Genomic DNA, 22,121 nt, shown 5'->3' with positions numbered 1-22,121 from the left:
CACACAGAAAAATATGAACAAACAGAAATTGCAAAGTTCCTCCCAGTTTGTTTATACCATACCAACTTTGTTCAATCACACTTCTACATACATCACTGTCCAGTGTTCATCAAACTGAAGCATAAAACTGCAGTCTTCCCTGGGTGTTTCTGACTTAATTTCTGACAGCTCCTATGTCACGTAGAACTTTGGTTAATCAATTTCTTGTCTTTCTTTCTTGTTAATCTCTCTTATATTATAGGAATGACAGCCATGCATCTTGCAAAGGCTGAGGAAGAGATTACTTTTTCTCCCCTACAACATGGAGTAATACCTCACCCACTTTTATTAAACCCAAATTTTATCTGTATACATTAAATGAAATTTTCTACTATAGGAAATATTCAGTAACATTAAAAATGCAGAGAAATTTCAAATTCTTGGATTTTCCCCAGAAACATAGTGCAGGCCTACATCTGTGAATACAACTGCCATTTGGATAATGCTTATATTTTACAAAGTGATCGAGTTAGAAGGTTAGAGAAATGAATCTCTAACACTTGCTTCCTAAAAAAGCCTATTTGGATACCAAAATGCTCAGGATTGCCTTAGTGTCTGACTGATCTTATCACATAAGGGCCTGTGTGGTCTTATATGAGAGTGGGAGGTCTTACTTAGGAAGACTTAGTTTACTCTTTCTGTTGATTCTCATGTAGCTGTCAATACTGGAGACCATTCTTAGGTACTGACACATACAGGGAGCTTAGCTTAGGGAGCATTTGTTTACCTGCTACTATCCTCTTACTATCTAGTGAGATCAAGATCTTATATTGGGAGAGATGGAGAGGGAAAATAAACTTGTGGAACTTTTCTGGGTGTCAGAAGGATGTCCTATAGAGCAGTGGTCCCCAACCTTCTTGGCACCACAGACTGGTTTCATGGAAGACAATTTTCCATAGACGGGCTGGCAGAGGGGATGGTTTCAGAATTATTCAAGAACATTACATTTATCATTAGCTTCTCATAAGAAGCATGCAACCTAGATCCCTCACACACGCAGTTCACAATAGAGTTCATGCTCCCACGTGAATCTAACGCTGTTGCTGATCTGACAGGAGGCATAGCTTACCTCCTGCTGTGCAGCCAAGTCCTAACAGGCCACGGACCCCTCTGGGGTGGGCAACCCCTGCTGTAGAGAAGTAAAGCAGCATGAAGATCTTGGGGATTTTAGGGCAAAGGATGATAGGAAATGTGGAAGGAATGGTGGAAAAAGGTTTGTGGTTTGATATAAAAAATTAAGTATACCTATTTTCCAGAAGCCTTGAACTGCAGTGATTCATAAAATTAAGCCCCTCGTTTTAGTCTATTTGTCAAATATTTAGTGTTTGCAGTCATGCCTTAAGATTTCTGAGATGGTTTTGTTTCTTTTACTTCTAATTGACCTCGTAAATTTTTAAGTACAACTTTTGTCCGCCTAACTTTCGCATTTAGGTAATTCATTAACACCCATCTGCCCTTGACTCATTTGTCTCGACACCTTCACCTTTGTGGTAACTTTCGCCTCAAATTGCCACCTCTTTTGTTTCTTTCATCAGAAGTAGTTTACTATGTGAATGGATCCCTGAATGTGAAGTACGGGCACACCTCGTTTTATTGTACTCCACAGAGACTACATTTTTTTTTTTTTTTTTTTTACTAATTTAAGTTTGTGGCAACCCTACATAGAGCAAGTCCGTCAGCATGATTTTTTTTTTCCAGCTGCATGTGTTCTCTTTCTGTATCTGTATCACATTTTGGTAATTCTCACAATGTTTCAGATTTTTCATTATTATTATATCTGTAATGGTGAGCTGTGATCAGTGATCTTTGATGTTACTATCATGATTGTTTTGAGGTGCCACAAATCACACCCATATAAGCCAGTGAACTTAATTGATAAATACTATGTGTGTTCTGAGTTCTCCAATGACCAGGCATTTCCCCACCTCTCTCCCTTTTCTTGGGCTTTTCTATCCCCTGAGATACAACAATATTGAAATTAGGTCAACAAATACCCCTACAGTGGATTTTGAGTATTGGTGTAGAAGAAGAGTTGCATGTCTCTCACTTTAAAGCAAAAGCCAGAAATAATTAAGTATATTGAGGGAGGCATGTCAAAAATTGAGATAGGCCAAAAGTTAGGTTTCTGGCCTCACACAGTTGGGCCCACATTGAGAATGTAAAGGAAATGAAAAGTGCTGCTCCAGGGAACACAAGAATGATAAGAAAGTAGAACAGCCTTATTGCTGATTTGGAGAAAGTCTGAGTGGTCTGTATCAAAGCAGCTTCAGCATTCTCTTAAGCCAAAGACTAATCCAGACAAAGTTCTTCACTCTCTTCAATTATATGAAAGCTGAGAGAGGTAAGAAAGCTGCAGAAGAAGAGTTTGAAGGTAACAGAGGTTGGTTTATGAGGTTTAAAGAAAGAATCCACCTCCATAACGTGAAAGTACAAAAGGAAGCAGAAAGTGCTGATGGAGAAACTGTAGCCAGTTATTCAGAAGATCTAGCCGAGACCATTAATGAAAGTGACTACTCTAAACAGCACATTTTCAATGTAGACAAAAAGCCTTGTTTTGGAAAAAGATGCCCTCTAGACCTTTCATAGCTGGAAAGGAGAAGTCAATACCTGGCTTCAAAGTGTCAAAGGGCAGGCTGACTCTTGTTAGTCCTACTACAGTGGGCGACTTTAACTACCATAGCTTATTTACCACTTGGAAAATACTAGGTTCCTTTAGAATTTTGCTACATTGTCTCTGCCTGTGCTTTATCAATGGAACTGAAAAGCCTGGATGACAGCCTATCTGCTTATAGCATGGTTAATTGAATATTTTAATCCTACTGTTGAGACCCACCACTCAGAAAAAAAGATTTCTTTCAAAATATTACTGATCATTGAAATACAGCTGGTCATTCCAGAGCTCTGATGGAGCAATACAGGAGATGAGTGTTGTTTTCATGCCTGCTAACACAACATCCATTCTGTAGTTCATGGATCAAGGAGTAATTTTTACTTTCAAATATAACTATTGAAAAAATACATTGTGTAAGGCTATAGCGGCCATAGATAGTAATTTCTCTGGTGGATCTGAGAAAAGCAAAGCAAATTAAAGACCTTCTGGAAAGGATCCACCATCCTAGATGTCATTAAGGACATTTGTGATTTGTGGAAGGAGGTAAAAATCTCAATATGAGCAGAAATTTGGAAGAAGTTGATTCCAATCCTCATGGATTCCTTCAAAGGGCTCAAGACTTCCTTCAGTAGAGGAAGTCACTACAGATGTGGAAATAGTGAGAGAACTAGAATCAGAAGTGGAAGCTGAAGATGTGACTGAATTGCTGCAAACTAATGATCAAACTTGAATGGATGAGGAATTGCTTCTTATGGATGAGAAAAGAAAAACGGTTTCTTGAGATGGGATCTACTTCTGGTGAAGAGGCTGTGAACACGTTGATGACAACAAAGGATTTAGACTAGTACATACTTAGTTGATAGAAAGTAGTGGCAGGGTTTGAGAAGATTGAATTCAATTTTGAAATAAGTTCTACTGTTGAGAAAATGCTATCAAACAATATCACATACTACAGAGAAATCTTTCATGGAAGGAAGAATCGATGGATGCAGCATACTTCATGTCTATTTTTAAAAATTGCCAGCGTGGGCAACATATCAAGACCTCATCTCTATCCCCCACAAAATTAAAAATAAGTTAGCCCAACATGGTGATGTGTACCTATTTGGGAGGCTAAGGTGGGAGGATCACTTGAAGCCAGGAGTTTAAGGCTGCAGTGAGCCATGATCACACCACTGCATTCCAACCTAGGCAAGATAGTGAGACCCTGCCTAAAAAAAGAAAAAAGAAAAAAGAAATTGCCACAGCCACTCCAGCTTTCAGCAACCACCACCCTGATCAGTCAGCAGCCATCCACACCTAGACAAGACCCTCCACCTGCAAAAGGATTATGACTCTCTAAGGGCTCAGATGATTGGTAGCATCTTTTTTTTAGTGTTAAGGTATTTTAAATTAAGGTATGTGCATTATCTTTTTAGACATAATGCAATTGGATACTTAATCAACTGTAGTATAGTGTAAATGCAACTTTTATATACACTGGGAAGCCAAAAAAATCTGTGTGACTCATTTTTTTCGTGACATTTGCTTTATTGCTGTGGTCTGAACTTTTGCTTTATTGATGTGGAACTGAACCCACAATATCTCAGAAGTATGCTGGTGTTTCCATTACTTGGGAACAGTTTTAGCACTTTAAGATGTATAGAGCTTCTGAAATTGAGAATCAATGTCAATTTATTTGACCACTCCAGTCAGCTTCCTTTACTTTCCCACTTTACCTTGTTTCTCAGTTCAAGGTAATTTACTGTAAGTTTTTTAAATTTAATTTTTAATTATTTTAAAATTATTTCAACAGTTTTTGGGGAACAGATGGTGTTTGGTTACATGCATAAATTCTTTAGTAGTAATGTCTGAGATTTTGGTGCACCCTTCACACTGCACTCAATGTCTAGTATTTTATCCCTCATCCCCTTTCACCCTTCCCCAAGAATTCCCAAAGTCTATTATATCATTATTATGCTTTTGTGTCCTCATAGTTTAGTTCCCACTTACAAATGAGAATATACAATGTTTGGTGTTCCATTCCTGAGTTAAATCACTTAGAATAATGGTCTCAAACTCTATTCACATTACTGTGAATGCCATTATTTCATTCCCTTTTGTGGCTGAGTAGTATTCCATTTTATATACATATCACATTTTCCTTATCCACTCATTGGCTGATGAGCATTTAGGCTGATTCCACGTTTTTGCAATTGTGAATTGTGGTGCAACAGACATGGGTGTGCAGCGTCTTTTTCATATAATGATTTCTTTTCCTCTGGGTAGGTACCCAGTAGTCGGATTGCTGGATCAAATGGTAGTTTTACTTTTAGTTCTTTAAGAAATCTCCATACTGTTCTCCATAGTGGTTGTATTAGTTTACATTCCCACCAGCAGTGCAAAAGTGTTCCCTTTTCATCACATCCATGCCAACATCTAATTTTTTTTATGTTTTAAAAAATTATGGACATTCTTGCAGGAGTGAGGTGGTATCTAATTGTGGTTTTAATTTGTATTTCCCTGATAATTAGTGATGCTGAGCATTTTTTTCATATATTCATCGTATATCTTCTTTTGAGAATTGTCTATTCATGTTCTTTGCTCACTTTTTGATGTGATTATTTATTTTTTCTTGCTGATTTGTTTGAGTTCTTTGTGGATTCTGGATATTAGTCCTTTGTTAGGTACAGAGCATGTGAATATTAACTCTCATTCTGTGGGTTGCCTATTTACTCTGCTGGGTTTTTTTTTTTTTTTTTTTTTTTTTTTTCTGTGCAGATGATATTTAGTTTAATTAGATCCTATTTATTTATTTATTTGTGTTTGCTTTTGGGTGCTTGATCATGAGCTCTTTACCCAAGCCAATGTCTAGAAGGGTTTTTACAATGTTATCTTCTAGAATTTGTATGGTTTCAGGTCTTAGATTCTAGTCTTTGATCCATCTTGAGTTGATTTTTGCATAAGGTGACAAATGAGAATCCAGCTTCATTCTTCTACGTGTGGTTTGCCAATTATCCCAGCACCATTTGTTGAATAGGGTGTGCTTTCCCCACTTTATGTTTTTGTTTGCTTTGTTGAAGATCTGATGATGGCTGTAAGTATTTGGCTTTACTTCTGGGTTCTCTGTTCTGTTACGTTGGTATATACACCTATTTTTATACCAGTACCATGCTGTTTTGGTAACTATAACCTTGCACTATAGTTTGAAGTCAGGTAATGTGATGCCTCTAGGTTTGTTCTTTTTGCATACTCTTGCTTTAGCTACATGGGCTCTTTTTCGGTTCCATATGAATTTTAGAATTTTTTTTTTCCAGTTCTGTGAAGAATGATGATGGTATTTTGATGGGAATTGCGCTGAGTTTATAGATTGCTTTTGGCAGTATGGTCATTTTCACAATATTGATTCTACCCATTCATGAGTATGGGATGTGTTTCCATTTGTTTGTAATTTCTATGATTTCTTTCAGCAGTGTTTTGTAGTTTTTCTTGTAGAGATCTTTCTTCTCAATAGTTAGGTATATTCTTAGGATTTTATTTTAATTTTTTGCAACTGTTGTAAAAGGGATTTAGTTCTTGATTTGTTTCTCACCTTGGTCATTGTTTGTGTATAGCAGTGCTACCGATATGCTTACACTGATTTGTATCTTGAAGCTTTACTAAATGCATTTATCCAACCTAGAAGCTTTTTGGAGAAGTCTTTAGGATTTTCTAGGTATATGATCATATCATGAGTTGAAATGACAGTTCGACTGCCTCTTTACTGATTTGGAAGCACTTTAGTTCTTTCTCTTATCTGATTGCTCTGGCTAGGGCTACTATAAGTTTTGCAATTCCTCCTAAAATACTTCACCAATTGCTCCTGTACATCTCATCTTTAAGCCTTTATTTGCTTTCTCTGTTTTAATTCAACTCTCCTAATGGGGTTCTCTTTGCAAATAAACAACATAACTCTTTTGTAAGGGTCTCAGACAGTACTGGTAGTGGAAGCTTTCCAAACACTCTTTCTGCTACCTAAATGCTGAATCAGACCCACATCCCATGACTTGGTCATTTATGAGACACGTAATTCTAGGCTATTTAATGATAACTAGCATGTATTTAGTGTTCATCTGTCTGTCACTATTCTCAGTATTTTACATGAATTCAAGCTAGATGACAACCCTATGAAGTAGATATCATTATAGTTTTTATTTCCATTTTTATAGATGAAGAAACTGTGGTTCAAAGGGCTTAAGTGGCAAGGTGCAGTGGCTCACACTTGTAATGCCAGCACTTTGGAAGACCTAGATGGGAGTATCGCTTTAGGCCAGGAGTTCAGGACCAACCAGGGCAACATAGTGAAGCTCCAATAGGCCAGGAGTTCAAGACCAACCAGGGCAACATAGTGAAGCTCCAACTCTACAAAAAATATTTAAAAATTAGCCAGATGTGTTGGTGTGCCTGTACTCCCAGCTACCTGGGAGTCTGAGGAGAGACGATTACTTGAGCCTGGGAGGTCAAGGCTACAGTGAGCCGTGATTGTGCCACTGGAAGGCCAGGCAAAACCTGCTCTCAAAGAAAGAGGGTAGGGGAATTAAGTAACTTCCCCCAAATCACAGAACTAGTAGGCAGATGAATTGGGATATGAATGCAAATAGTCTGGCTCTAATGTAAAAAATTTTAACTGTTTCATTTCTGTTTAATACATTTTAATCTGCTTTTGTTTGTTGTCCCAAAGTAATTCAGTTTGCATATCATGTTTATCTGGTTTTCCGTACATACATATTTTCTGCTACATCCTGAAAGTTTACTTTGATTTACTACAGAAACAGTACAGAAATATAATGTTTTGCAAATAGCAGAAGCTAGATAGGGAAAATATCAAGAAATGAAACAAAAGACCTACTTACTTAATGGGAGACTTGCAATCTTAGTAGACAAACTAGACCTATATAAAAAGGAGATAGTCTCAATCTTAACCACTTACTAAAGGAAACTAGGAAAACAGATGAAAATTTCATGTTACCAGATGAGACAGGGTGACAAAGTAATATAGAAATCTAAAAAGGAAGATATTCAATAAGTCAGAGAGAAAACTAAATTACATTGTATTTGTTCATTTGTTTTGCACTCAGTGCCAGGGGAAAACCAGAATGGGGAAAAACAGTGAGCAAAATGGGCCCAAACCCCTCCCCTCATGGAATTTACATTCTAGTGGGAGTACAGATAAGACAAACATGTGTAGGGGAGAAAACATAATATATTTTTCTCACCCATTGTAAAGTTCATGGCTGAGACCATCATAACAAAAGATAGATTAACAAGCAAAAAGCACACAAATTTATTTAATAAATGTTTACATGATATGGGAACCTTTAGAAATGAGGACCCAAAGAAATGCAGAAAGTTTTTACAACTTAGGATTGATAAGGTTTGGTATCAAACTTAGGTTTGAGAAAGAGTGAAGAGAAGTACACTTTGAGGACAAAGGGCATGATCTAATGGTAATAAACTAGGGGGAACTGAGTAAGGCCTATTTGCTCAGATTCCCCTCTGTTTCTGTGTGACATTTCTTTCTTCATGGCAGGGCACCTGTCACATGAGGGTCTTTAGAGAAGAAGAAAGGGAGAAGGTCAGAGAGTGACCTTCCAGGTTTCTACTGCTGCAGGGAAGAAGTGATGGGGCAGTTCTACTTTCTATGGTCTGCTTCAGGGGAGAAAGGAGATACAGAAGGTTAGAGGGGCCTTCCTATTTCTGCTGTTTTCTCAGTTTTGAAGGTGCCATATTTTGGGGTACTGTTTCCTGCACCACTTTCCATGGCAAGTCAATAACAAATCTATGTGTGTAACAAATCTATGCTATGTGTATAGCAATAAATGTAAGGAAAGAAAAAAACAGGGAATCATGAAGAAGTTGAAATTTAAATAGGAGGTCAGGGAAGCCTTCCTGAGAAGGTGACATTTGAGTAAAGACCTAAATGAAGTGAGAAGGTAAAACACAGGGATATCTGGCAGAAGATTGTTTTATGAAGATGGATTAAGTTCAAAAGCCTACGTAATTTGCCTTTATGTTTAAGGAATAAGAAGTGTCTGTGACTAAAGCAGAGAAAGTAAGGGGGAAAGTATAGTAGATGAATTCAATAATGGTAATAGGGTCCCCATATTGTAAAATAATCAGGCCATGATTAGTGCTTTGATGGAAAGTGACTATCCTAGGAGTGTGCCAGGTAAGAAAATTTATTGAGTTGCCCCTTGAAGCTACAGATAATATGTAATAAAAGCAACTGTAGGAAATCTCCTCTAGAAAATGGGATAACTTGGCACAGATTGGGATGATCAAAATAGAGCATTTGAAGAATTCTCAGGTCTGTAGCTTCCAGTAAGCCTGTAGATAATGAGTATAAAACTTTAAATAAAATGCAAATGGTAACTATTTGAGGCAATGGAGAATGGTGAAAAAGAGGAGGAAACTAGAGGAGATTCCATCACTGAAAGAAGATAATCACACTGGGTGAAATTGTATTTATATTTTTTAATCCCTCTGAGGGAATTTTTAAGTTTGCATGTAGCATTGCAGATAGAGATCAAGCAGAAAATGACAGTCCCATTGTCCTGAGGATCAGAGGATGGAGTCTGAGATTGCTAGAGTGCCTGGAAATTGGTTTGGGGAGATCCCAGGAAGGAGAGATTCTACGAGGGATTCGTTTCCCTATGGCAGGGAAACATTCATGCCTGTATATAATCTTGCTGGCCTCTACCTTAAACAGGGTGAGATTTCAGTGATCTCACACTGTGAGATCGTTAGAAGAACTCTCTAGCTATTTTTCAGAGTTTCAACAGCTGCGTATCATAGAGATATAAAATTTGGAGTTTGAGTTCTAGCAAAATAGAGAGACTTGGAAAACACTTAGGGCTTTAAATTGAAACCTCAAGAAAACCACATCTTAGAAGTAAAGACTATATTCCAAAGAATATGGTGCTGAATAATTCATAAGGGACAAAACTGCAATATGCTATCAAATTACAAAGCCAAGCTTCTATAGTGTTAAGATGACCAGTAAGCACGCATGGGAGAGACTTCAAGAAGTGTGGTGGAAAACAATATGTGGAAAAGTAAAAATTTTCATCAGATGGTTCTGCCACTGCCATGACAGAGAGATAGACTTGAGGATAAAGTCTTGATAAGATAGAAAGGCTTGGGGAACAGCTCAGGCTTTTCAGTCATAATCAATAGAACATAAAACTAAGCCTCCACAAGTTCAGTGCATTCAGCCAGAAATTGACCTGACTTCTAGAGCAAAAAGTAACACTTTTTATAAGAATATTTTTCAAAACCCAGAAACTCTTCAATCCTGCCTAGAATAAAATAAAAAGTTACTAGATATGCAAAGAAAAAGAGAAATTTGTCATATAGCCACGAGCAGAAGTTGTCAATAAATCAGACCCTAGAATGACCCAGATATTGGAATTAACAGGGACTTTAAGACAACTATTTTAAATATGATCAATAATTTAAAGGAAAAGAGATTCTAATGAGTGAACAGATGGGGGATATCAGTACAGAAATGAAGACTTTAAACAAGAACTAATTGTATGTTGAAGTACAGAAAAACACAATATCTGTAATAAAAGGTTTACTGAATGTGCTTAATGGCAAATTAGAGATAGATTACCAGTTAATTACCTGTGTTTTCTATTTCCTATTTGTTTTTTGTTTTTCTCTTCCTTATTTGCTGCTTTATTTGGTACTAATAATTTAAAAAGTAATTATATAATTTCTTGAAGAGCTTATCAGACTTATCTTTTAATAATTTTTAGTAGTAACTAGAGATTACAGTGTGTCTTCTTAATGTATCACAGTTTAATTGGAGTTAATATTGTCTTTCTACATAAAATACAGAATTGCAAAATGAGAAACTTATATACATCTACCCTTCTGCTATTTTTTAAATATATTTTACATTTATGTATGAGATAAACTCTAAAATCCAATATAGCAATGCTTACATTAAATAATTCTTTGGTTGGATATTTATTACACATTTACTATCGCTTGTGCTCATTATTCCTTCCTGAGGATCTGAGATTTTAATTTTTGTCATTTTCTCTCAGTCTGGAAAACTTTCTTTAGTCTCTCTTACAATGCAGGTCTGATCGCGTTGAACTTGGCTCATGTTTGTTCATGCAAAAATTTTTCTGTTTTGCCTTCATTTTTGAAGCATATGGTTTTTGGCTATTGAATTTAGGGCTGATAGTTTAATTTTCAGCACTTTAACTGTCATTCAAATTTATTCTGGCCTCTATTATTTCTGCTGAGACATCACCCATCATTTTTGTCATTGTTCCCTTGTATGTAAGGGGTCCTTTATTTTTGTCTCATTTCAAGGTTTTCTCTTTATTTGTGATGTTAGAAGTTTGACTCTCTTGCGCTAGCTGTGGTTTTCTTTGTATTTATTATGTTTGAAATTCATTTAGTTTTTGGATCCATAAGTTAATGTTTTCCACCAAATTTGGGAAACTTTCAGGTTTTTAAATTCAAATATTGTCTGTCCTTTTCTCCCAATTTTCCCATTCCAGGTTTACAATTACATGCACGTTATACCATTTGGTTAGTATTTTCTAACATTATTCCTTCTATTTTTCCAATTGGATAATTTTTTTTGGCCTGTCTTTTAGTTATACTAATTATCTCATCTGTGATGAAATTGGGATAGGGATGTGGTATGTGCGGAAGGAGTAAGAGACGCCAACTTGGGAGATCTTTGGAGGTAAGAGCTGCTCAGGCAAAGGAAAATTCATCTGTTAATCGTTATCAGACTGTTTTTTTTTTTTTTTTTTATTTAGTACCCTCAGTATACTCCTTTAGGCCTTACTGTCATCTAATATATATAAAAGATCAAGCAATCTAATAAAATTGGAGCAAAGTTATATAAGAGCTGCAGTTTTTAATTCACTTCTTGATATTAAAAAAAGTCTTCTCTGCAGTAAGCTAATTTATATTATCTCTCAAGTCATTGTTTTCACTTTTCTTTTGGGTTCTGTAAGTTTAGCCGCTTTCTAAGGTTTAGCTGGGGAGAGAGATGGCTAAGACATTTAAACTACTCTGACTACATATTTTATTTATCGGTGGAGAAAGGCAATATGGTGATGTATTATTAAATAAAGTAACTATTGTGAAAGAATTTTGAACATTCAAATAGTACAAACGTCTGCATACTGATTTTCTTTTGAAATGTTGCTACCTATTAAATTTAATAAAAGAAATATGGAATCTTCAGTTATGTTTAAATACTTATTTGTCTAATTACCAACTTACAGCTTTGAACAAGGAACTAAACTTCTCCAACATTCAATTTACTTATCATAAAATTAGGCTAATAATGCTAATCTTCAAGTATTTTCTGGGTGATATTTTAAACATCATGTATCTGTCCCTTTCACATAATATATGATCAATAATTTGTGATTAGCATGATTGTTAATACTTTCATTGTTGCTTTAATTAGGTAGTCAGAAAAACACTGAACTACATCCTATTTTTCACTACATGAGAGAAGGGGGAGAAAAGAGAAGATTGTAATACTTAGCTTCTAACATTATTGAGTGTTGACTTTTGGCCAACAATGTGCTAATATTTAGCACATATTATCTCATTTCATTCTGTCACCGACCACCAACCTGTAAGTTAGAGTCTATAAATATTCCTTTTTTTTTTTTTTTTTTTTTTTAAATCAATGAAGAGCTTAGAGGTATCAGTCAACTTATAAGAGATCTCAAGGATCATCAGTAGGACACATCACGGAAGACAACAAGAGAGGGTAGGCTTCAGTGTGTTGAGAACAGCTTAGAAATTAGAGATGATGAAAAGATCTAGAGAAGAGCTATATATATGTTAGAGTATTGCCTGGAGTTTTTAACTGAAGAGGGCGAGCTTTGTCAATTTTATTTCTGAGGCTGACCACATCCATCCTTGGGTAAAACATTGAATATGTTGATCTTATTGAGTTTAGCCCTATTTTCCTATTATAGGTGAATGTATCCACTTCATTCTTCTGGTTCAGTCTCTCTTGATTATTCCACATTAATTAAATAAGCTTTTTATAGAATACTTACTATGAGTTAAATGCTGTTCTATAAGTGAAGAAGTAGCAGTAAGAAAAAGGAAACAGTCCCTTTTTTCATGCATTTTACATCGTAGTAGGAGAGACAAGCAATAAATCCATTAGAAAATAAAAACATAAACTAAGGTCAAATGGTAAAAAGTACCATGAAGAAAAATAAACAGAGGAAGGGAATCAGGAATGCTTGTTGGAGGTGTGTGTACATGTAGTGTGGTTATTTTAGATAAGGTAGTCAGGGAAGGCCTCTGTGGGGAAAGCAGTCATTGAGCAAAATGCAAAGAAAGAAAGGAAGTTGTATTGGTCCATTCTCACACTGCTATAAGTAAATACCTGAGACTGGATAATTTATAAAGGAAAGAGGTTTAACACACTCACAGTTCTGCATGGCTGGGGAGACCTCAGAAAACTTGCAATGATGGCAAAATTTGAAAGGGAAGCAGGTATGGGAGCAGGCAAAAGAGAGAGGGAAAGTGTGTGTGAAGGAGGAACTGTCAAAAACTAATAAAACCATCAGATCTTGTGAGAACTCACTCGCTATCATGAAAACTGCATGGGGGAACCATCCCCATGATCCAATCATGTCCCACTACGTCCCTCCCTCAAAACATGGGGATTATGGGGATTACAATTCCAGGTGAAATTTGGGTGGGGACACAGAGGCAGACCATATCAGAAGTGATGCGAATGTTGAGGATATGCTCCAGGTAAGAGATTAGTAGTTTCACATCATTGAAGCAGAAAGAATATTAGGTTTTTGAGCACTTGCAAAGAGGCCAGTGTGATGTCAGTGGTGCATGAATGGGGCCCAGAGTGTTGGAAGATAAACCCAGACAGACCTAAGGGGCCAGATCATGTACAGCCTCAGAGGCCGTGGTGAAAATTCTGAATTTTATTACGATGTGATTGAAGCTATAGGGATGTCTTGAGCACAGGAATGATATAATCATGTTTGGTACAAATCATCACTCTGGCTACTGGATGGGGCCTAGACTGTAGGAGTCAAAAGTGAAAGCAGAAGCCTATGCTCACAGGCGAGAGATGGTTGTGGTTGAGGCTAGAAGAGCAGCTGTGAGTGGCAGAGGAGTGACATGTGCTACATGTTTTGAAGACTGACAGAGGTTCCTGGTGGGTTGGATATGGGTGTGAGAGAATGGGAAGTTAAGGATAGGTCCTGACTTGCTCTAGCTTGTAAATGTTCACCATCAGCTTAGGGCAGATGACAAAAGGTAGACCACAAAATCCATCATGCTTTTAAGGAAGGGAAAATGCTGGTGGATGGCCCAAGATGTATGTAATGGCAAAAATGTCCACCAGGCAGATTAGCTTGGTATCCAAAAAGTGTGTGGCCCAGACAAGTAGTCAGTAGTCTCAAGGAGGTCAGACAACAAATAATGGAATATTGGTATTGGTGACTGGAGTCTGAGCCCTGAGAATCAAGGAGCTGACAACACCCTGAAAAGTGTGGAGACAGCTGGTAATAGGGCTGAGTCAGAGTACTTTAGGGGCATTGGCAGGAGCAAGAGCAGTCTTTGTGTTACAGGGCTTTAGTATCTGGCAAGCCAGCACTCACAGAGAGCAGACAGATCCAACTTACGAAGTTTGGGATAGAAAGTAGGAGCTTTGTCCTGGGAAGGAAAATGGATCTGAGTCCCCTGATCAAACTAGAATTATCAGAAAAAAGGAAATTTGGCATGGATTAACTGAATATTTAACTACAGCTCTTTGACCTGTAAGAAAAGATTAGGGAAGTTCTCCATAGTTGGGGCAGCACCCTTGGCAGGAGAAGCCCTTGCAATTGCCTGCGATGGGAAAAGAGTGATTAGAAGATAGAGAACCAGAGAAGCTAGTAAGACCAGTGCTGGGCATTTCCCTGTCATGAAAAATTGAAGAAAAGAAGCAAAGCAAAAGCAGACAAAGAGGTCAGCCATCTGCTGCTTGGGTAAGGAGGCCGTGTTCCCTGTCCCCTGTGGCTCTCCACACCTTGCTTCTATATTTCCTCATTCACAAGGGTCTCCAGTTCTTCCACCCGTGAATGTGATGACCTAAAATGACTGAAAATGTGTCATCCCTACTGTGACTTAGTCATACTGGATTTGAAGAATTTCATTCAAAACGTATGCTATTTTACTCTTAACCTCCCCCTCCCCGCAGAATAATTTACTCAGCTTGATTAGCACTTGATCTCTGGTTTTATTTGAGACTTGCTAGAAAATTGTAAACAAAAATTTACAATTAGTTTGGAATTCTCCCAAGTAAAACTTCTGAAGTGATTGGGGATTGGGTCAATGGTGAATTTTTTTTTGGTCGTTGGGTAGCTTTCAACTGAAAGCTTCCTTATGTCAGGTTTCATTTATTTATTTTTTTTAAAGTCTTGTGATTGAGTGATTTTTTCAATGTCCTTTTTCATAGGCCTGTCAGGTTCTGGAAGCTGGAATTTTTATCATGTTTATTTTTTTCTCCAATGATCTCATTAAATGGCTACACATATTAATTGATCAATGAGTATTGCTTGAATTGAAAATACTATTTTCCATGTTTTATTTTTCTTAATTTCTTTAGTTTGCTTTGAAGTAGTACTTATGTTTTGACTTCTTTTTCCTTAAGTACATATTTCCCCTTCCCTGAGATTCATGCTGTTTGTTATCTTCTTTTCTTTGTTCTTAGAAAAACTTCAAATGGAATTGGACTTCAATCTTTTCTTCTGTAAGTTTAAGTACCTTAAATTTATGTAAATTTAAGTTTCCCTAAATATTTAAAAAGAGATTGGGTTCACATAGTGTTTGCAACTACACAGAACTTGCTGTCTCTCTTTTTTATTACTTTTGTTCATTGTTGATTTATGGCAACTTGCTTTCTGAAATTCCTTGGCCTGGTTATCTCCCTCATTTTATGTGGGCAATCTTCTTCTTTTCTCTCTATTTTGCTTATCTGCCAAATTTTGCTTTCATTCCCAGCAGTGTCTTTTTAGTGTGGAACTTTGTTCAGGCAGGGAGACTTTGGGGGTCAGTTCTGAAAACTCGTAAAAGTCCAGACTGCTCTAGCCCCTTCAGTCCTAGGGGAAGGAGAAGGGTCTCTATAGGGGCTTGCAGTCTTTTGTTCACCTGTTAGAATGAGTGGCACTGCTCAAAGATTGTTCTAGGTGCTTCTATGAGGGTGTTTTAAGATTAAATTAATATTTAAATTAGTGGACTTTGAGTACAGCCAATGGCCCTCCCTAACGTGGTTGGGCCTCATCTAATTAGTTGAAGGTCTGAATAGAACCAAAGGCTGCCCTGCTCCAAGCAAGAGGGAATTATGCCTGCAGACAACCTTTAGACTTCCTTGGCAACACTGGCTCTTCCTCGTCTCCAGCGTGACTGCTTGAACTACAACTCTTTTCTGAGTTTCCAGCCTGCTTACCCCTTCAATCTAATTAGTGTGTTTGGGCTGCTAGAACAACAGGCTGGCTTATAAACAACAGAAATCTATTTCTTGCAATCAGTTCTAGAGGCTGGAAAGTCCAACAGCAAGTCATCATTGGATTCAGTATCTGGTGAGAGTTTGCTTTCTGGTTCATAGATGGTGCCTTCTCACTGTGTCCTCACATGATGGAAAGGACTAGCTAACTCCCTGGGGTATCTTTTATAAGGACACTAATCCCATTCATAAGGGAGGAGACTTCATTCCCTAATCCCCTCCCAAAGACCCCATTTTGATAATACTATCAGATTAGGGATTAGGTTCCATGTATGAATTTTAGGGGGACACAAATATCTTTACTCTGATTTTTTCATCTTTTGTCTTTCAATCACTGCTTTCTCATGCTGGAGTCTCATTAGAATGTGTCTCTTTGAGCAGCTCCAGAGGGAGGAATCTTCTGATCCAACTCCTCAAGACATTTTCTATTTTCCCATTTTACTAAAATTCCAGAAAAGCAATAGGACAAAAAATAATCATATAACAGTAATTCTACAGGCAAAACCTAATGATACTATCAAGTTCCAGAACTGCAGCCCTTTATATGTTGCATGAGTGACACATATTAGAAGAGAAGAAAATTTAGCCCAAATTTCCTTCTATTCTGATAAATGTCACATGAGAGGTTTGCCCTCAGAAGCCAATATATCTTACATTGCATATCCATGTTCTGATGCTAACTACAGAGCACACCAGAGTATTATTTGGAGGAAAAAAGAAAACTTGATGGTAGCACCTTTGCCAGAATGCCAGTTAAATATGCCTTTAGTCCAAAGTCAACTTTGAAAGCTACACTTGGCTGGAGAAATGTCCCATACAGAGAGGTTGTCTCTTCTTTTGAAGGCCAGCAGGTAAGCACTTCTATCTTTCAGGAATTTTTAGAGATTTGTTCAGGAGGCATCTCTAGCCCTTGTGCCTTAGGTGCAGCCAAACATCCTTTGAGAGCTTTTCCTATAAATTTTTATGATTTTACTTAATATTAAACATTGAACTCTGTGAATCTGGTACTTTTGCACTGAGCGAAGGACAAGTGTTATCCAGAATCACAGAAAACAGAGTATTCCACGTGTATAACAGATCACTCTCCACGCAAAGTGCATTCCTGCATCTTTCACCTTGCATTCTTGCATTCTTCACAACCCAAGCATCCACTACGTCTCTCTCTCCAACCACAGCTTCATTAATCCCGCCCTGCTATAGTTATTGCTTCTTCAGCTCATGGTCAGTTCTCCAGGGAAGCAATACTTTCCCTACCATGTGCTCCTCCCAAACCCTTGTATCTCCTTGGCTTTTGAATTTCCTGGCCATGGAAATATTTACTTTTCAGGACTTTTCTAGAAAAAAAGTCTATCTCCACAAAGTCAACACAAAAACAAGCAAAAGTTGGAAAGAAGGCCTGGAGTGCTCAACAGTGTGATGTTGACCACAGTATAGCACTACCAAGCCAAAAGCTTGCCTCCCTTGACTTCCTGATTTAGAAGGAAGCATGCATTAGCCTAGAAATGAAACTCCCTAACCAAAAGGAGAAACTTTGCTCACTGTTGACAGGATGTAGTCTACCAGTCATCAGTTGTACTTACCACTAAATCTTGGCCTAGTCTCCAAAATGAAGCCAGATTACCCTGGAGGTAGTGATCAAGACATTCTTCCAGGTCAAAGCTTTACTCTCCCTGTAGTGAACATTTCACAGGAGAAATATGTGATCGTCCATAAGCAAAGGGAAAACAGCTCTATCAACAAGATCTTACTTAGAAGCCTAAGTATTCCTGTTCTGAAAATACTTGTTTTGGCATTACTGTGTTGTTGTTCTGGACACTACAGTATCCAAGAGGGAATCAGAGCATAATAGAAGAGAAAAGGCAATGCCACAAAAAAGTAACAGGAAGTGAATTAAAACTGACAATCAACAGCTGGGAGTGGTGGCTTGTGCCTATAATTCCAGTGACTCAGAAGGCTGAATCAAAATTCTAACAGATTTGCTTTTTGTTTCTTCTTTACTTAAAAATGGAAATAGTATGATGTGAATAAATATGATTCTGAGATAATATAGTTCTCTGTGAAATTTATTTATACATTTAATATGTACCAGTCATTGCAGTTTGTTTGTTGCACAAGATGAATCCATGAAGCTTATGACTCTGTCCAGAAAAAGTGTAAGAGCCCTGTATATGTTAAGTATAGTGAAGCAAGATGTACATAAGAATAAGATGATATAAACATGGTGTGAACACCCAACTAAATCTGCTTCTACTCCAATACAGCCTCATAGAGGGAAAATGGAAGAGAAGAGAGAAGTGAATGATGGAGAGAAACAATAGTTAAGTATAATAGGAGGCAGGGTGATTGAAAATGAAAGCATCATTGGAACAGAAATAGAATTCCTTCTCAGGAAAGACCATGTCTTGTATTACATTTCAGAGTTTACTAATATCTGGAGAGTGCTGAAAAGATATTCGTTGGCTAGAATTGTATGTTCATGAATTCAGATATCTTCTGTCTCCAGTGATCATTGTAACCCTCATGGCAATGAAAATAATATCTGTATGGTGTCATCCACATAGTGGAGTCATAGAAAATTAGCATAGAAGTCCCCCCCAAATATTCTGATTTTATTTGCTTTAGACATTATTGCCTTACTATATATTCATAGCAATATTGATGATAGCAGCTCATTTGTCTATTGCAAAAATTTCCATTTTGAAGATATTGTTTTTGCAGTTTCTGAATTCCATGTTGGTCATCATGTTTTTAATTTTTGATTATTTAATAAATAATAATTTGTTTTCTGAAAACTTTATAACCTTCTAGGCTTCATATAATTGATAATTTTGGAGTTCTCTGTAAGTGGTTGTATAAGAGGCACACGGGCTCCGTCTAAGCTGGATAGGTTATATGAGTATGATGAGTTAGTTATTTGTGCATGTTATATGAGAATGTGTTAGTTATTTGAAAGTTTTGTTTGTATAATCTATAAAATTAATTGTCAATTACAGTAGAAGGTATGGTAGTTTTCTTATTTCTATAGCAATGTAAACTCTAGAAATGGTTCTTAGGAAGTCTGTCTCCTAAATGATTCCCTGATTGTGACTTAAGAAACAACAGAAGATGCCTTGGTTCAATTGGTTTACTAGGAAGCCATTTAGTGCACTGATGGAAAAAGATGACTGCAACAGTGCAAGGCAGCATCCCCAGGTCTGACATTTAACAACTGCTTACTGAGTGACTGGTATGTGAAATATATTTCATTATTCTTTGATAAATGGCAGATGAGTTAGACCAAGGTGCTATACTTCTCAAGGAATTTACAGTTCAGTGGAAAAATCTTGAAAGGAAATTAATGTAAGAGAGAAGTAAATATAGGATAAGTGAGTAGGGAAAATTTTGGAAAAAGAAAATATAAGTGTATTCTGACACATAAAGTCCTACTGATTCTTTAGCAAAGAGGAAAATGGTTAATTTTTATTAACTCTGGGATCTTATAAATTATCTTATCTAACTGACAGTCTTCATGCTGAAATCTCCAGCACTGGCTTCAAACGCTGGGTTATGAATGGAACACAGATATCTCTATTTCTATAAAGCTTCCCCAAGTTATTCTGTTAAGTTGTCGAGTTGGGAATCAGCACTATTGTACCCTGGCTAAGGAGTAAAACAGTCTGAGATCAAATTTCCCACTGACAGAGAACTCACTTCTTACCAGGCAGCACATTCCATCCCTAGAAAATTCTTTAGAATAGAGAGATGGTTATGATTCTTAATGGAAATTTCTCCATGAAATCTCAATTTATTGATCCTTGTTCTATACTTGAAGCCACATAATGCAATTTTTATTTCACTAGAGAGAGCTCTTTGTTTAATATGAATGGTTCCCTGATGGTATTATACTTATTTGAGGTACACAATAACTTCTAAAATGGGAAAGTTTTGGGGGCATTTGATTATTGCTCAGATGTTAACTCTAGTAATGAGATAATTCAGCTTACTAATCTAATGTCAAGTTTCAGAATAAACAGAAGCATATTACTATCACCACTACTACCACTACCACCACCACCACTATTACTACTACTGCTCCTACCACTACTGGTACTACTACTACAACTACCAAAACCACCACTACTACTGCTGCTACTACTAATACCATTACTGCTACTACAGGTGCCACTGCCACTGCTGCTATTAATATTACTACTATGACCACAATTCCTACTTTTTCTATCAATAAATATAAAAAGCGATAGATAATAGTTATTGAGCTAGGTGTTAGTCATCTTGCTACATATGGATTCTACCAATTTTCTCAGGTAGAAACAGAGTCATTATTAATGCCCAGCTTTTTCATATACAAATAATTGCTGATATCTGTGTCATCTATTTTTAAAACTTCCCCATTTTCTCCACTTCTGTGCATCTTTTCTACTACTGCCCTATCTCAGTTTTGGACAACTACAATGGTCTTCCATCAAGTCTTCCTATATCCATTATTGCCTCTTTTCAGTTAATTTGAAACATTGCATCCAGGCTCTTTTTTAAAAGTAGACTTAGTTTTTTGCAGCAGTTTTAGGTTCACAATGAAGTTGACAGGAAGGTAGAGATATGTTCCATGTGTCTCCTATACCCACACATCCACGGCCTCCCCCATTAGCAACATTCCATACCAGGTGGTACATTTGTTACAATCCATGAGCCTACACTAACACATTATTATCACCTGAAGTTTATACTTTATATTAGGCTTGATTCTTTATATTATACATTCTATGGGTTTGGACAAACGTATAATGACATGTGTCCAGCAATAAAGAGTCATACAGAGTAGTTTCACTTCCTTAAAAATCCCCTGTATTCTTCCTGTTCATGCCTCCCTGCCCCCAATCCCTGGAGACCACTGATCTTTTTTCTCTCTGCGTAATTTTTCCTTCTCCTGAATGTCATGCAGTTGGAATCACACAGTATGTAGTCTTTTCAGATTGGCTTCTTTTACTTAGTAATATGCATTTAAGATTCTTCCAAGTCTTTTCGTTGTTTGATAGATTATTTCCCTTTATTACTGAATAATATTCCATTGTCTGCATATACCGCAGTTTATTTACTCATTCACCTCCTGAGGAACTACTTGATTGACTTCAAGTGTTGGCAATTATGAATAAAGATGCCAGAACCATCTTGTGAAGGTTTTTGTTTGGACTTAATTTTTCAACCCATTTGGGTTTATACTAAAGAGTATGATCACTGGATTGTACAGTAAAAGCATGTTTTTTGTTTGTTTGTTTTGTAAGAAACTGCCAAACTGTCTTCCAAAGTGGCTGTACCATTATGCATTCGCACGAACAGTGGATGAGTTTCTGTTGCTCCACATCCTCACCAACATTTTGTGTTGTCAGTGTTTGGGATTTGGACCATTCTTATAGGTGTGTAGTGGTAATTCATTGTTGCTCTAATTTGTATTTCACTATTGTCTTATGATGTGGAACAACTTTTCATATGGTTATTTGCCACACGTATATCTTCCTTGATGCGATGTCTGTTCAAGTTTTTTTGCCGATTTTTAAATCAAGCTGTTAGTTTTCTTATTGTTTGTAGAGTTCTTGTCTATTATTATCAGATAATTCTTTTACAAATGTTTTCTCCTACTCTATGGCTTGTCTCCTCATTCTCCTGACTATCTTTTGCAAAGCAGAGGTTGTTCATTTCATTAAAGTCAAGACTATATTTATTCCATGGCATATGTCTTTGGTGTTGTATCAAAACGTTATTGCCATACCCAAGGTCATCTAGATTTTCTCCTGTGTTATCTTCTAGGAGTTTCATAGTTTTGAATTTTACATTTGGCACTTTGATTTATTTTGAGTTAACTTTATAAAGGACATGAGTCTGTGTCCACTTTTTTTTTTTTTTCATATATGTGTTCCGGCATCACTTGTTGAAAAGACT

This window comes from Macaca thibetana, chromosome 18 (assembly GCF_024542745.1).
Source record: "Macaca thibetana thibetana isolate TM-01 chromosome 18, ASM2454274v1, whole genome shotgun sequence".
In the NCBI taxonomy this organism is placed as follows: Eukaryota; Metazoa; Chordata; class Mammalia; order Primates; family Cercopithecidae; genus Macaca; species Macaca thibetana.
The sequence above is the reverse complement of the archived record's forward strand: the minus strand, read 5'-3'. Positions refer to the sequence as shown.